Raw genomic sequence first — 16,050 nt, 5'->3', positions numbered from 1 at the left:
GAAAGAGGATGACTGGAAATTAGAAACTCCCTTAATAGGCCTCAAGGTAGCTTGCATAGAGTCACCTCACAAGATGGATGACATAGAAGCTTAATAATTAAATAAATAAATTTAAGAACTTTTATTTTGTGGTTATCAGCTTTTTCCTTAGCAATAGCACTTAGACCTATATACTGCTTCATAGTCTTTATAGCACTCTCTAAGTGGTTTACAGAGTCAGCAACAATCTGGGTGCTTATTTTACTGACTTCGGAAGGATGGAAGGCTGAGTCAACCTTGAACCAGTCGGGATTGAACTCCTGGCAGTCGGAATACTGAATTAGCCTGCAATACTGCATTCTAACCACTGCACCACCACGGCACTTTCTACCAGTTTGTTCAGTTAATGACTTTTCAGAATTGGATGTAGATGACTTTATCCTTGTGGGCTCCCCGTACATGAATTCTAGAAGGACAAATCTAAATTTAAAATGGTTCCCTCCAAAAAAAGAAAAGTGAACAGGAAATGGAAGAAGATATAAAGACAAAAATTCTGTGGAATGTCCAAGGAAGGAAGGAAGGAAGGAAGGAAGGAAGGAAGGAAGGAAGGAAGGAAGAAGGAAGGAAGGAAGGAAGGAAGGAAGGAAGGAAGGAAGGAAGGTATAGGTATGCTTTGAAAAATATGCTGAACTATCTTTCACCATGCCATCTTCAGCAAGAGTATTCTTATCTACTATGCACAGAGCTCTTGATTCTGAAGACATGAGGTTTAACTCATCTTTGAAATCTTGCAATCTTTGGCCTTCATCCCAAGAGCAACAAAATATTTATTATGTTCTTGGAAATCCCAGGCAGAATTCCAGGGATCTTATTTTATATGAATATATTTGGCTTATTCTTTGGCATTTGGAATAAAAAGGTCCACTGAACTCAGATGTTTCTCCTCTACTGATCGCTCTACTGGTCTAACAATTATTTGCTTTCCCAACTTTAAAAAAAAAAAAAAAAAAGGCTAGAAGGAACAAAATTCTGAACTTGCAAGAAGTCTTGGGAACAGTTCAGGCAGAAAACCAAATTAAAGCTCTCTTCGTGTTTCCCATCGACATTGAATGTATTTATATCCTGTACAATTCAAAGAGGCTGCTAATTATTGTTGCTTTTATTGTTATTTCTGTTCCCTTATTGTTTCAGGGATTGATTGTATAGTAGAGAAAACTCCTAATATACTAGAGTCAGTCCTGGCATTGTTTTCTTCCATCCATTATGTAGTAAAATGTGGACTACAGGTAATCCTTGGTTAAGGACAACAATTGGGACCAGCAACTTGATCGCTAAGTACCGTGGTCACTAAACAGAAAATTATGTGACCGCAACAGGCTTACTTCCCCTTTGGTTGTTAGGCAAATCATTGCAGTCATTAAGTGAAATATCAGGTGAATGCAACTTCCATTTTAGTTCCACATCTATTAATTTTGTTTGCCACAATTGGTTGTCAAGAATGTGAATGGTTCACAGCATGCTGTGATGATGGCAGATGCACCCCGGGTTGCAAAGTGCCCAAATGGCAATCATGTGACTGTGGGATGCTATGACGATCATAACTGCGAAAATTAGCCAGAAATATTTTTTAAAACAATACTTTGAACAGCCATTAAATCAGGCAGTCAGTTAGTGAGGGCTGCCTGTATTTGTAGATCAGATATAGAACAGCGGCATTTCTGATATTTGACTGAGGAGAAAGTATATGCTTACAGAAGCAAAGTTAAATTTGATCTGATTTAATTTAGGTGGAAATGAATTAAATACAGTAAATGCAACAATACCCTGAATGTTCATTTTGGTTCATTTTTATCAATGGCTTTTGGGAGGGGCACTTGTGGGCCTGAGAACATATCAGAGCAAGTTAATATTCCTGAGCAACATGAATTGTAACTGAAGAGGTGGAATGGATGTGCTCATATAGTAGTCTCTCTTTTGATTGTCCTTGGTCAAAGGTGTATATCCAAAGTGCTGCAAATAGAAATAAGGCAACAATGTGTAGAATTAATATAAAGAAAACCTTAAGAAAGTTTTAATTCAAGTAAGATAATAACACTGAACCTAATTCAGGACAGGAATAACCCCCTCCCCAACCACTCTGCTGCCTGATATATATTTTTAATGCCCCGTCCTTATCTGATTCTGTTCTCTCGTATAACTGTCCTGGAGAAAAACTGGCTGTCTTTCTCCCTATAAATCCAGCACAATGGGCCTGCCTGTAGGAGCTGCTGTTATACAAACAATAGTTAAACTTGTGAATGACAAATGAAGAAAGTGCAAGGCAGTGAGAATGGATGCACCGGGTGGTGATTTATTTTCCCTCGTTTGCCGTTGTTTTCCCTGGAGCAAATCTGCACATGTTGCCCTTGTTGATTCGAGAGAGGGGGAAGGAAGCAATTAAGATGTGCTGCCCCAATATCCACCAAGGAGCCCGAGCACTTTGGCTCCCTGTCTCAGTTGGCTATTTGCCCACATGGAAGCAGACAGTGATGGCCTGCCAGGAATAAGACATCCCATCTCCTGAAAACTGATTACTGTGTAGGTCCGTGTGTGTGTGTGTGTGTGTCTGTGTCTGTGTCTGTGTCTCTGTATCTCTCTGTGTGTGTGTTTGTGCTTGCAGAAGTTCCAACTCAGAAGACAGGCATAATAGCTTGAACTCTTGTCTGTATGCCAATTCCTAAAAAGAAAAGACCCTACTTCAGGGCTGGGTTCTACTTATCTTTACTACCGGTTTGCAATGGGGCCAAGCATGCTTGCTTCACTTGCATGCGTGCGCACTTCTGTGCATGCGTAGAGCAGGGGTGAAATGCTCCCAGTTCGGACCGGATATCCCGATCCGGTAGCGATGGCGGCGGGTGGTTCGGAGAACCGATAGCAAAAATCCCTCCCCACCCCCATGCCCAGCTGAGCCACGCAATCATCAGAGGCTTTTAATTTTATTTTTAAAAGCATTTTTTCTACAACCTCTTCAGCCGAAAAAATGCTTTTAAAAGTAAAAACAAAGCCTCTGCCGATCAGGCAAGTCAGCTGGGATGGTCAGAGGCTTAAAAAAAAAAGAAAAGCCTCTGCAGATCAGGCAAGTCAGCTGGGATCGTCAGAGGCTTTTAAAAGCATTTTTTTACAACCTCTTCAGCCGAAGAGTTGTAGAAAAAATGGTTTTAAAAGTTAAAAACAAAGTTGGCCACACCCACTCAGTCATATTACCCCCCTACCAAGCCACACCCACAGAACCGGTAGTAACAAATTTTACATTTCACCACTGGCGCAGAGGCTTCCTGATTACTTCGGGGTCGATGGGCAGAGCCTCCCGCTGGTTTTATTACCAAACCAGGGGCAACCCACCACTGCCCTGCTTACTCTGGACTTCCCCCCTGGCTTTGTGATCTCTTGTACTTTGTTGGCAGAGCAAGACCCATTGGGGCACGCCCTGGAACAGCACAGAACTGCCTAGGCGAGACCAAGCCTGTGCCACTTGCGTTGCCAACAGAGCTCCCCAATGTTAACTCCTACGGTGCTGATTTTGCCTGCCTTCTTCATCTCTGCTCTAGCAGGGCATTCTCCTTTGATCAAAGTGAAGCAGCTGCTGTGATAGGCAGGGATTGATGTTTTTCTACTGGCTGGACTCGACTCGGTTTATTTAGAAACTTGCTTCTGCATTTGAGAAATTCTTGGTGATTTCATTACAGCACAAACAGCAGAGATGGGTTGCTCAAGAGAGTCATTATTAGTAGGTAAACAGAACTTGCCCAGCCTTTGTTTGAGGTATGGCACAACAGTCATCAGGTGAGAAGATTTGTGCTTTATTGGAAACAGCAGAGTATAATTTCTAGCTGAACAGAAATCCAGTCTTCTTTCTAGAGCACATTCTTCCATCCATGTGAGAAGCATGATTTTCATATACTTTTCGAGATGAGGTGAACACTTCTTATATCATAGCTTCTAAAGGTCCACAAAAGAGACCAGCGACATTTGATATTCATTGGCTTCAAAGCCGAATTCTCATTGTCTGATAATCCATTCTCAGAGGTGAAAATTTGCCCAGATTTGGAAAGTAAGAAGGCAAAGTAGATTCTCATATCTTTCCAACTGGAAATTCTCTGGTCATTGATCATAGACTTAAAGTTTGTATTTATGGAGCTGATAGTAAATAGTGCCATGCTGTAGCATTCTCACACCCAGAGAAACAAAGTACATGTTTTACTTTAGGCCTTGAATTGGACCTGCAGGATGTTGAGTATAAAAACCCATCTAAGGTTTTCATAGGCTAGTTATTAGCTATTACATTTATGCACATTACTTTGGTGGTTTTTTTAACCTGTGGTCTGTGGATCCCTGGAAGGCTTTGATGTCATAATAGTGGGAAGGCTTGAAGAAATGTTAAGATTGAAATCTTGAGTTATGTCTTGGGGGTCCATGGTCACAAAAGGCATTTAAAGGGGTCAATGGTGAAGAAAAGGTTGAGAACTATTGCATTAGTTTATTTAGAGTATTTGTTTGCTGGCTACTCACTTAATAACTCAAGGTGGCTTAAGTAGTGCCAGTGTTATGTAGTAGTTAAGATACCGCCTAGGAGTGAGGAAGCCCAAGTGCAGGTACTTCCTTAGCTTTGAAACTTCACTGAGTGACACTGAGAGCCATTAATTTTTCCCTGCCCCAATATACTTCCCAAATTGTTGTGGGAATTACAAGGAAACCTCTGAGTAAATTGCCTTTCACTCCTGAGGAAAGGAATATATAAATTAATAATGATGGTAATGGCAAAAATACAGTTAAAACCATCCTTTAGCCTTATTAAAACAATAATTATAAAATAATTTAAAAGTTGAGTTAAAATAATTCAAATTCCAACAAGTATATTTCAAACACCCTCTGAAACCATAATCAGGAATGGTCTGCCTTTAACTCCAACCATAGGTTGTTCCAAAATATGAGCCCTACCACAGAGAAAACAGAATTAATCATGTCAAGTGTGTGTGTGTGCAGAAGGTGCCTGGAGGGATGATTTCATTGTGTGTGCTGGATTGAATAGGAACAGGTCGTCCTGCATGTGGCTTGGTCCAGATACTTCTGCAAGTCATTGCCAGATTGCTTTCAGCCTTGATGAATCTCTTCTGATGTTCACTTTTGTGACCTACAAATAGCAAGTAGGCACCCAGCCTTTTCATCCGCAGGTTCTTTTGGCAATCAACAAACACATAAAGACATAAAAGTATTTGTTCTATTTATTCCAACACTCAAGGCACCTTGTAACAAATAAAAATAGAAAATATTTCTATATTCTCTTGCAATGCATAATAAGTTTTGTCATTTTCCGATGTATATTCAGTGGGGTACTTCAAGGCTCTGTCTTAAGCCTGGTACTCTTCAATATCTTCATAAACGACTTAGACTAAGGTATGGGAGGGGAACTCATCAAAAATACCAAGCTGGCAGGTAGCCTACACTCCAAAAGATAGGCTCGAGATATGGAAAGATCTCGATAGATTTGAATCAAATGAAATTCAGTGGGGAGAATGGAATGGGATGGAATGGAATGGAATGGAATGGAATGGAATGGAATGGAATGGAATGGAATGGAATAGAATAGAATAGAATAGAATAGAATAGAATAGAATAGAATAGAATAGAATAGAATAGAATAGAATAGTATTCTTTATTGGCCAAGTGTGATTAGACACACAAGGAATTGGTCTCCAGTGCATAAGCTCTCAGCGTACGTACAAGCAACAAGTGATAAATCATGATCATGATCATAAAATACAATCATCATAAATCATAAGATACAACACTCAGTGATAATCATAGAATACTAAATAATAAGCCAATGTAAATCATAAGGTTCTACAGTTACGCAAGAAAAACCAAATGCACAGGTATAGAATAGGATGTATCCAGCTCAATAGAAGTAATTGTGAGTGGGATCTTGGAGTCCTAGTGGACAATTACTTAAATATGAGCTAACAGTGTGCTGCAGCTGCCAAAAAATCCAATGCAATCCAAGTCTGTATTAACAGAGGGATAAAAGCAAGATCTTGTGAAGTGTTAGTACCACTTTATATTACCTTGGTAAGACCACACTTGGAATACTGCATCCAGTTTTCGTCACCACAATATAAAAAGATGTTGAGACTCTAGAACAGTGGTTCTCAACCTTCCTAATGCCGCGACCCTTTAATACAGTTACTCATGTTGTGGTGACCTCCAACCATAAAATTATTCCTAAGAGCATCGAAAATATGTGTTTTCCGATGGTCTTAGGGCCCAAAGCACCTGAAGGCAGAACAAGAAGCAATGGAGGGAAACTAATCAAGGAGGGAACCAAGCTAGAAATAAGGAGAAATTTCCTGAGAGTTAAAACAATTAGTAATCAGTGAAACAACTTGCCTCCAGAAGTAGTGGGTTCTCCATCATTAGAGGTTTTTAGGAAGAGATTGGATAACCATTTGTCTGAAATGGTGTAGAGTATCCTGCTTGAGCATGGTGTTGACTAGAAGACCCCCAAGGTCCCTTCCAACTCTGTTATTTTGCAATATTCACAGCAATACTGCAATACTGTTTAAACTGAATAATAATGGTTTTTGTAAAGCAACTAATCCAATATGCAAACTTGATATATGGAAACACGGACAGAGCATTTTTCTCTCAGAATATTAGCGTCATCCGGTGAGACTGTCTCCACACAATGACAAGGTTGAGAAGTTCAGCAATTCGGAAAAGATCAAGAGTGAACCGAATGAAATTTAGAGAAAATAAGGTAGTCAGTAGCTACTAATTATAACTGCTACCTCTAAATCTGAGCAGCATGCTTCAGAATATCAAATTGTTTAGGATTAAAACCTGAAGAGAAATGCTGTTTTTTTACCCTACTCATAGGCTTCCTGGAGTTTTTAGCTTTACTAAAAGAATGATTAATTTGGACCAGGAAAGCTTTTTTTACAGTAATCTTATGTTCAGCACACAGCTATTCCAAATCAATAAAAGAGATGTGTTGCTGTAGTTAGTATATGAAACAATGTGATGTTTATTTCTTTGCTTACACCACATTTTAGATTATACTGCTGTGCTGGTGTATAACAACTGAAGAGCACATATTTATGAGATGGAAGAAAAAGGATCCTTCAGGCAAGAAAGGATGAGAATATTTCTGAGGAGAAGAGCATATTTTGGAAGCCACCTTTTTTTGTGGGAGTATGGCAGTGGTGGGTTGCCCCCAGTTTGGACTGGTTCTCAAGAACCGGTAGTAAAACCGGTGGGAGGATCTGCCCACTGCCCCGGATGTCATCATCAGTGTTCTGCGCATGCGCAGAAGCAAGGCACACAATCCTGTTGTGAACTGGTACTAAAGGTAAGTAGAACCTACCCCTGGAGTATGGCAATGGCTCAGGAATGATAGCAGACAGGATCTGGATGTTTTGCGCTTTTGAAGAGAAAAATTGGAGATTTTGAAAAGAAAAAAAACCTAGAAACTTAATGGATCCATTTTACTATCTTTTTTTAAAGAGAAAGAAATATTTTAGCATTGAATTTTCTATAGGTACAGATGCTATATGTGGGGCCTTGGGTGTCCCTAATGTATGTGAATGCCACAGTATATATTTTCATTTCTCATTGAATCCATAAGAATTTTATTAATTTTCCGTAACTTACTTCATTTTAATTTATCTTAGTTTGTCAAGAGCAATGTTAAATGTGCATAATTATATCCAGGCATCCAAATACCATGAATACATTTGAACAATATCCAATAATAACAATGCTAAAAAAGTGGGTATGTGCAGAAATGGACTCAGAAACAATCCTATGATATTATGAAATGATAAAAAACCGTCAGAAACAGCCCCATTCTTCAGGTTTCTTTCTTTAAAAAATGTCCAACAGCTTTTTATGCATGTCTTTAACTAATAAATACTTTAGTTAACCATTTTTATTTTGATGATAATATAGCCATGCGTCCCAGTTGCCCACATGCAATAATGTATCTGAAGAAAAATTCCTTTTCATTGTTAAATTGCTAAAATGTTGTTTAAATTGCAAAAATTGAAAAAGCACAAAGAGGTCCTCTTCAGAAGAAACATCTCCATGTTCCATGTTGGGCACCAGAAGCTGAACTATTGTGTTGTCTTTCTCTGATCTCCCTAATTTCAGACTATATGGAGGAATAAAGTTATTTGTCTATAAATCTATGATTCATGGATCAATATGCAAAGGACTATAAACATTGGATCTAATTACTGTTCTACAAATAGAAATACAACTTGAGACAATAACCAGCTTGTGAGTCATTGAGAAGTAATCTTTCCAATTAATGCTAGAGAGTTCCTTCTTATTGAGATACGTACCTCCTCACAAACTGGACAAATATGTTTATCTCTTCCTGGAAGTGATTTTTTTTTTTAGATTGTTGCTCCAAGAGCAGGAACGATAAAAATGAGCTCCGCACATATCAGTTCTATAATATTTCATAGTTTTTGTTGAAAGACTAAGGTTCATGACACATGTCCTTTCAGAATCATTCAGATTTTCACCAAAGCTTCCTCCAGGACCAACCTTATAATACAACTGGTCCCACACTAGACTATATTTATTTCTACATTTAATCCAAGTTTGATAACTTGGCATCTTGATGTCCTCTCTCTGGAACATCTTCTCTCACAAGGGGGGATTGACCCAGGGGTGAAATCCAGCAGGTTCTGACAGGTTCTGGAGAACCAGTAGCGGAAATTTTGAGTAGTTCGGAGAACCGGTAAATACCACCTCTGGCTGGCCCCAGAGTGGGATGGAAATGGAGATTTTGCAATATCCTTCCTCCAGGAGTGGGGAGGGAATGGGGATTTTGCAATAACCTTCCCTTGCCATGGGCACCAAGCCACACCCACCAAGCCACACCCACAGAATCAGTAGTAAAAAAAATTGAATTTCACCACTGGATTGACCCAATCCTGCCAGCCTTCCAGAGGGCCAGAAGGCTTGGGGACCCCAAGGAACTGAGTAGCCTGTTAAATAGTTATATTCTATATTTAGGGAGCACTGTCCTCTGTCTTTTTATTATTTTTTAAATGCAGCTTTTAATTCTTTTTAATTGTTTAATGGTAGAAGACTATGATTTTACTTGTGTTTTAACTGTGTGTACTACCTAAAGTCACAGGAAAGTGAGATGGGTGGCCATAATAAATAAACAAAAGACAAATTAATTAATTAAAAATTGTACTTCACAAAAGAGGATACGTAGTCTTCATTTAAAAATATTCAAATGAAAATAATAGGAAATGTAAAGAACATTTAAGAGAAAGAGAGAGAAATTTTTTTAGAAAAATATTCAGAAAAGAAAAGTTTGGAGGAAAAGACTTGGTTTTTAGCACTGGTAAAGCATTTGCTTATGTGCAGTAGGATCCTACAAGCTTTGGAAATGATTTCAAGGAAGTGGTTCAGACACTGGGCCACCCTTTCACACACCCCACGGGGCCTTCTTTTTCAGACTTTCACAGAAACCCAGAAAAAAATAAGGCTACTCCAAGCAGTCTGTTGAAATCCAAAGGATTTCTTCTGAATCATTTCTGGACCATGTGTGTGACGTGTCCCTAGTCTGTAATTTTTTCAGAGTCCTTCCATCTCAAGTTGGATTGCATCTTTGGTAACTCACCAAGAGTCTTTCTCTCCATGCACCTCTTCCTTCATCTACCTTTTGCCAGCCTTGTATGCTCTCCATCCTCAGCAGCCTGTCTGTAGTTGGGGCATATAAATCATCTTAACGGTCTGACTTGAAAATCAGCTTTTGCTTCTGCAGAAAGAATGACAAGTGCTGTCTCTCTGTTGAACTCTCAATACCTCACTGAAGAGGAAGGTTCATCACATTTTGGGGCCATGTTGTGATACTTCTGAAAACGTCCTCAGATTGTATTCACCAAAATGTATGGCAAAAATTCCTACATTCAGTGCAATGGTGGGTTTTAAATTTTTTTACTACTGGTTCTGTGGGTGTGGCTTGGTGGACATGGCTTGGTGGGCATGGCAGGGGAAGGATACTGTAAAATCTCCATTCCATCCCCACTCCAGGGGAAGGTTACTGCAAAATCCCCATTTCCTCCTGATCAGCTGGGACTCGGGAGGCAGAAAATAGATGCGGGTGGCGCCAGTCAGAGGTGGTTTCTCTGAACTACTCAAAATTTCCGCTACCGGTTCTCCAGAACTGGTCAGAACCTGAAACCCACCTCTGATTCAGTGTCACAATTCTCTCTCCCCCCGCCTTTTGTTCAAAGGGCAGACTAGGTAAATCAAATCTCTGCAAGACATAATGTGTCCATTTGGATCATTAACTCCCCGCCACCAACCCCAAGCTACCCAAGCCAGCTGTGCTTATTTTGGCCACAGAAAATAGGGAAAGAAAATAAAAGCGCATTCATAATAAGATTTGTCATTGCTGCAAACAAGGGGTCATGTGACAGCAGCAAGTGTATAAAATCTGTTCAAAATTTAATAGCAAATGCTAAACTTTAACCAAATTGTGGCCAAGCCAAAGTAGCAACAGGAACTCCTTTAATTCTTTTCCCTGACAGTGATGGATATAATTAGTAGGTATCTTTCTTCGGTGTGGATACAGATGATTGCTTGCCAACAGCAAGCCAAATTTTAACCGTAAGGAACAATCGGCTGGACTGCTGGGTGGATATCATGATATATAAACAGTATGTTCTCCCGAGGGTAAACTGGGTTCATCTCCTAAATTTAAAGAGAAGGAAGGAAGGGCTGCAAGAAAGCCAGTGTTTATAGGGGGGGAAAGGAAGTTGTAATATAGTTTACAGCAAGATAGTGGCATGTGAAACAATCCATGAAGAACTGTGGGTGATTTCTGTTGTTTACAAAATCAGCTTACAACACATTTTTTAAAAAATTAATGTATGCATGGTACACTGTTTTACTTTCTCTCAAAGCACACCGCAAAAACCATGAGGGAAGTTCAGTACTGCTTTAGAAACAATACTTGTTTATGACTTACGGACATAAAGTCTTCTTGTCAAATAATGAAAGACAGTTAAACATTGTTGAAATAAACTACCCAGTCATACCTGAGAATAAGATGACTGGAGGAAGTCAAATACAATTTCTGTGTGCGTTAGACTCTAGATTTCAAATAAGTAAGTAAACCACTTACTTATTCACCCTAACTTATTCAGCACAATTCGATCAGCATTATGTACTGGGCTAAGAAATCATCAGTGAGCAGAATGCAAAACTACACATAAAATACAAAGGACAATAGGAAAGGAAATGTCATAGTATGGCAAAGTCATGGGAGGTGGAGAAACCCGATAGAGAATGGTGCCATGAAAAATGATCATGAAAAATCAAGATAGAAAATGTACACATAACACTAGAAGCTATGCATACTTTTTTATTTTTTTTTTATTTATTTTCATCAACAATGTATTAAATAACAGATATAAGTATAAACATAACTATAAATACATGAAATGGATACGAATAAAAGGGAACATTAAGACAGGGACAGTAGGCACGCTGGTGCACTTATGCATGCCCCTTAAAGACCTCTTAGGAATGGGGTGAGGTTGACAGTAGACAGACTTAGGTTAAAATTTTGGGGATTTGGGGAAGAAACCACAGTCAGGTAGTGCATTCCAGGCATTAACAACTCTGTTACTATGTAAGACAGAGCATTTGTTGGTTGAGATTTGGAGTTGCCAATTGTTTGACCATTCTGATAGATAGTCCAGGTCTTTTTGTAGGGTAGCAGCATTGTTGGTGGTGTTGAATAATTTTACAGTATCAGCGAAGAGACCACAGTTGCTTATAATCTGATCGCAAAGATCATTTATGTAAAGTATAAAGAGTGTGGGTCCTAAAACGCTTCCTTGGGGGACACCGCTGTTAACTGGTGCAAGGTTTGATAGGGCGTTCCCTATTTTGACTACTTGTTGTCAAAATATCCACTTCTATCCACTTATGCAGGAATCCGGAAATGCTGTAAGATTTTAGTTTTAGGAGTAGTTTGTCATGTACTACTGAATCAAAGGCTTTACAGAAGTCTATATAAATTGTGTCTATTGCTTTACCCTGGTCTAGTTGTGAAGTCCATATGATTTGCAGTGTAAGAGTTGCAGATTGCAGGACAATTTTTTTCTGAAGCCAAACTGCTTGTTAGAGAGTAGGTTGTTTGTTTCTAAGTAGAAGGTAATGGATTGGTATATGATTGATTCCATGACTTTGCATGTGATGCAACATAATGAGATTGGTCTGTGATTTTCAACTAGGCTGGGGTCACCATTTTTGAAGATAAGGATGACCATGGCTAGTGACCATAAACTAGGCAAGGAGATGGTTTTGAAAGATATTTCATAGATTATGCTAAAAGGTTCTGATATGGTGGTTAAGAGCTTTTTAAAGAAGTAGGTATATAATCCATCAGGGCGAATAGAAAGAGATGGTTTTTGACTGCATGATGCCTTTTCAATGGCATCTTCTGTGAAATTGGCATGTAGTAGTTCGCTTTGATTAAATAAGAGAAGAGCTTCGCATAGTTTTAAGCAAACGAAAGTGTAGATTTAGTCTTTACATTTTAAAAAGTTTGTGCAAAATTTCCAACATGTAAGGGAGGAAAAATGCCACTGGGAGATATAACTGAGTTCTACAAGGCAAGAAAAATAATATTTGAAAGATGAGCAGACAGTGAAAGTGATCAACGTGAATTGTAAAGAGAATTCATCTGGAATTGTTTATTATTCATCTGTTTTTTTATTTATTTCTCATGCCTGGGTTCCATTTGTATAAAGAGACTTTCATAGATCTACCTGGATGTACTTTTCTCGATGACCCATCTATGGATACAAATGATTGACTGTGCTGGAGAGGAAAATTTTCTCTCCTTTTAAAATCAGATGGCTTTCTGTTGGTCTGTCCTCTATTTACATTCTGCTGGAAGAATTCTCATTTGTGGTCTCTTAATTATGTTACAGAATCCCCATTCACATTCCTTGTGGATCTTTAGTGCAGCCTCCAAGTCAGAGCCATGATTCCTCAAAGCAAACCTGGCATTTTATGTCCATTGGTTAACCCTGTAGCCAAACTTTTAGAATCAAAATTATTTGGTGACCTTAGAGCCTCTATTTGACCCTGGTCTTATATGTTCTGGGATATGAGCCAGTTTAGGCTGTATTTCAGCAAGAAAACATAATAAAACCAGAACATGGAACCTCTAAAAAGACAGCTCCCGTCCCTTTGCACCTTTGAGATTGGCTGTTTGTTTGCAGACATTTCATTGCCTATCTAGGGGGCTTCTTCAGTTAGAGCAGAGAGTGGAGTTTGCTCTCTGTTTATATACACTAACTTTCCTTGTTGGTCGAGGTGTCATTTTCCCTTGATAGTTCCTTGATTAGAGTATTGTTTACTGCTTGATTCTTTTGTTTTTCCCTCTGCAAAATGTTTGAGACAACAGTTCTTTATCCAGTCAGGGTCTATTCCTCAGAGACATCAAATCTACTAGTGCCCACAGAGAGCTTTTACAGAATATTATGGACCTCCAGGGTGATGGAGAAATGTAAAACTGAAAAGAGACACTCCTAGCACTCCTGCTAACTAGCAATTGTGAAAAAAGCTATACAAATTTCAAAGGAAAAAAACCTAGAATGAAATGAAAGAGCAAAAGCTGATTCTACAGGAGAATAAAACTTAAAAAAAAAAGTAGAGGACATATTTTGAATAATAAACATACTAAGGTTGGATTTCAGCACAGTATGACCTTTAGGATAGGGTTATCTATACTGAATAGCTTTAGCCAAACCAAATTCATCCCAATTGTTTTGGAAATGTAATTTCCAGCATTCCTAATCCAGAGGATAAAGCCAAAGGTGAGGTATGAGCTCACTTCCTTCGCTACTCTTGATGAGAATTTACACCTTTCTGCAATTGTGTGCTTTTTATTCAGACCTTCAGGAATATGATTAAATCCAACAACAAGTGTAACAAGTGATGAGATCTCATCTCTCCCTCTGGCAAGTTCCCCAACAGTGATTTATAACCTCTTTTACATTACCCATGTGTTGTTGAGGCAATTGCCTGTCCTTATTACTTTACTTCAACACAGAGGTAGTTGATGACTCCAAAGGTAGTGGGATATTCTCCCCACCCCTTTCTTTCTCTCTCTCCTTCTCTCTCACACACACATTTAGTGAAGGCTGAATATTAAGTATTGTCCTAGTTGAAGAACAAAGAACTAAACAGGGTTGAGCATGGCTCAACTCAAGATGACAAACATACTTAATACTTCTTCCTCCTTCTATTTTTCCCAAAAGAACAACTCTGTGAATTGGGTTGGATTGAGAATAGCTGGCTGAAAGTCACCAATCCAGCTTTCATGCCTAAGGACGTCCCAGAACTCACCCTCTCCTGGTTTTCTAGGCCAGCACTTTAACTACCACACCAGGAACAGTAGAAATATGCATAAATACTGTAAATCTCATGCTTTCTCATCCATATATACTATAAATTATATATTCTACATCAGGGTTTCAAACTCAAGGCCCGCGGGCTGGATCCAGCCTGCGGGGTACTTAGATCTGGCCTGTGGGGCCACCCTGGAAATAGCAAAGGACTGGCCCATGGTGCTTCTACAAGCAAAAATGGAGCTAGGTAGGGCCACGCGGGGCTCCCCTGGGCTCCATTTTCAGCCATGATGGCCTCCTGCAGCCCTCTGCCAGTAAAAAAGGAGCTCCTGAGCCCCGTTTTCACTGGCAGAGGACTGCAGGAGGATCTCCCAGCTCTGCCTGGGCCACCACAGATGCCCCCAACACGAATGATGTGGAGCTGGCCACACCCACCCTTGCCACACCCACCCATCTTCCCAAGGTCAAACACAACCCTAATGCGGCTCTCGATGAAATTGAGTTTGACACCCCTGTTCTACATGGATCCATATATAATTGAGAGTGTGAATCTGTCATCCTTTGGTCCTTTTGCAAAAGAACAAAGGATGTAATGTTAAATACACTTATGGAACAAGTCTCAATGAACCTAATAAAACATGAAGTGACTTTGCACCACAGCATACTGCAATCAGCAAATATATATTATACTACTGCTCTGCAAACTTCTTAACGTGCCATGTTTTGAATGAGTTGCTCTGTGCCTATATGGGTGAGGTTTAGTATAAAGAGAAAATAAAGAACAACATATCGTTTAAAGATCCCTGCTTCACTCTATCCCTTCTTAGCGATGTATTGTCCTAGGAATAAAAATACATTCTGATGGGTTGCAACAATCTTAAAACACTACAGCAAATTTAGCAAAAGTAAATCCAAAATCACTGAGCTAACATAATCTAAGCAGAACAAGCCTGAGGCCGGATGATAGTGATGTTACTTAACCGGGGCAGAGATGACTCAGAGATGACTTGGCCCATGGCAGATCACAGGAGCATTTAGAAATGAACTCTGCCCAGTTTAGAAGGTTCAGATCCTCCTTCTCTTTGGGTGGATTTAAAGGAAAGCAGATGGTCATTGTCAGAATATTCATCAGCAGAGGATAGATCAGGAAATGCTAGACCTGGGAAACATGAACATAAATATTACTAATTTTATTGCACATTCCATCTCTTTTCATATGGAGGGATGATTAGGCTGTTTTGTAAAGTACTTTGGGGTGTGGGTAATGTAGGTGAATGACTCCATTGAGGTCAGAATGCTTTGTGTGATTCAAAAAAGCAGCTCTAGACTTGAAATAGGACTATCAAGATGCAATAAGCTGAAATTTGTTCTCCTCATCACAAGTGAATCCTACAATTCTTCCACTGAAAGAAAACTTCTGCAAGCCCAAATGTGCATGCAGCTGCAATTCATCTGGCTGTGAATCACCACGCATATGTAGAAAAAACATTGGGAGAAGAAATTTGGCTAGAAAGAAACAGACGTTTGCCTAGAGCTACAGTTCAACAATGGCTGAATTGCTGTTGCAAGATTTGGCTTGTTCATAGGAGCTTTCCATAAATGTGGGAAAGTGCCATTGAGAGAAAAAAGAAATATGGCC

At 39.4% G+C, this 16,050-nt stretch overlaps 1 long non-coding RNA gene across 1 annotated transcript in view; it reads left to right on the top strand.

Annotated features, from left to right (window-relative positions):
• LOC132710838 (uncharacterized) overlaps positions 1 to 7,348 on the top strand; it is a 55,618-nt gene extending 48,270 nt beyond the window's left edge. The window contains exon 4 of the long non-coding RNA XR_009621563.2: positions 7,068 to 7,348. This is a non-coding gene — a long non-coding RNA (uncharacterized LOC132710838). The remainder of the gene's footprint in view (positions 1 to 7,067) is intronic.
• Positions 7,349 to 16,050: the final 8,702 nt, after the last annotated feature.

This window comes from Pantherophis guttatus, chromosome 2 (genome assembly GCF_059756535.1).
Source record: "Pantherophis guttatus breed Tessera chromosome 2, ASM5975653v1, whole genome shotgun sequence".
In the NCBI taxonomy this organism is placed as follows: Eukaryota; Metazoa; Chordata; class Lepidosauria; order Squamata; family Colubridae; genus Pantherophis; species Pantherophis guttatus.
The sequence above is the reverse complement of the archived record's forward strand: the minus strand, read 5'-3'. Positions and strand labels throughout refer to the sequence as shown.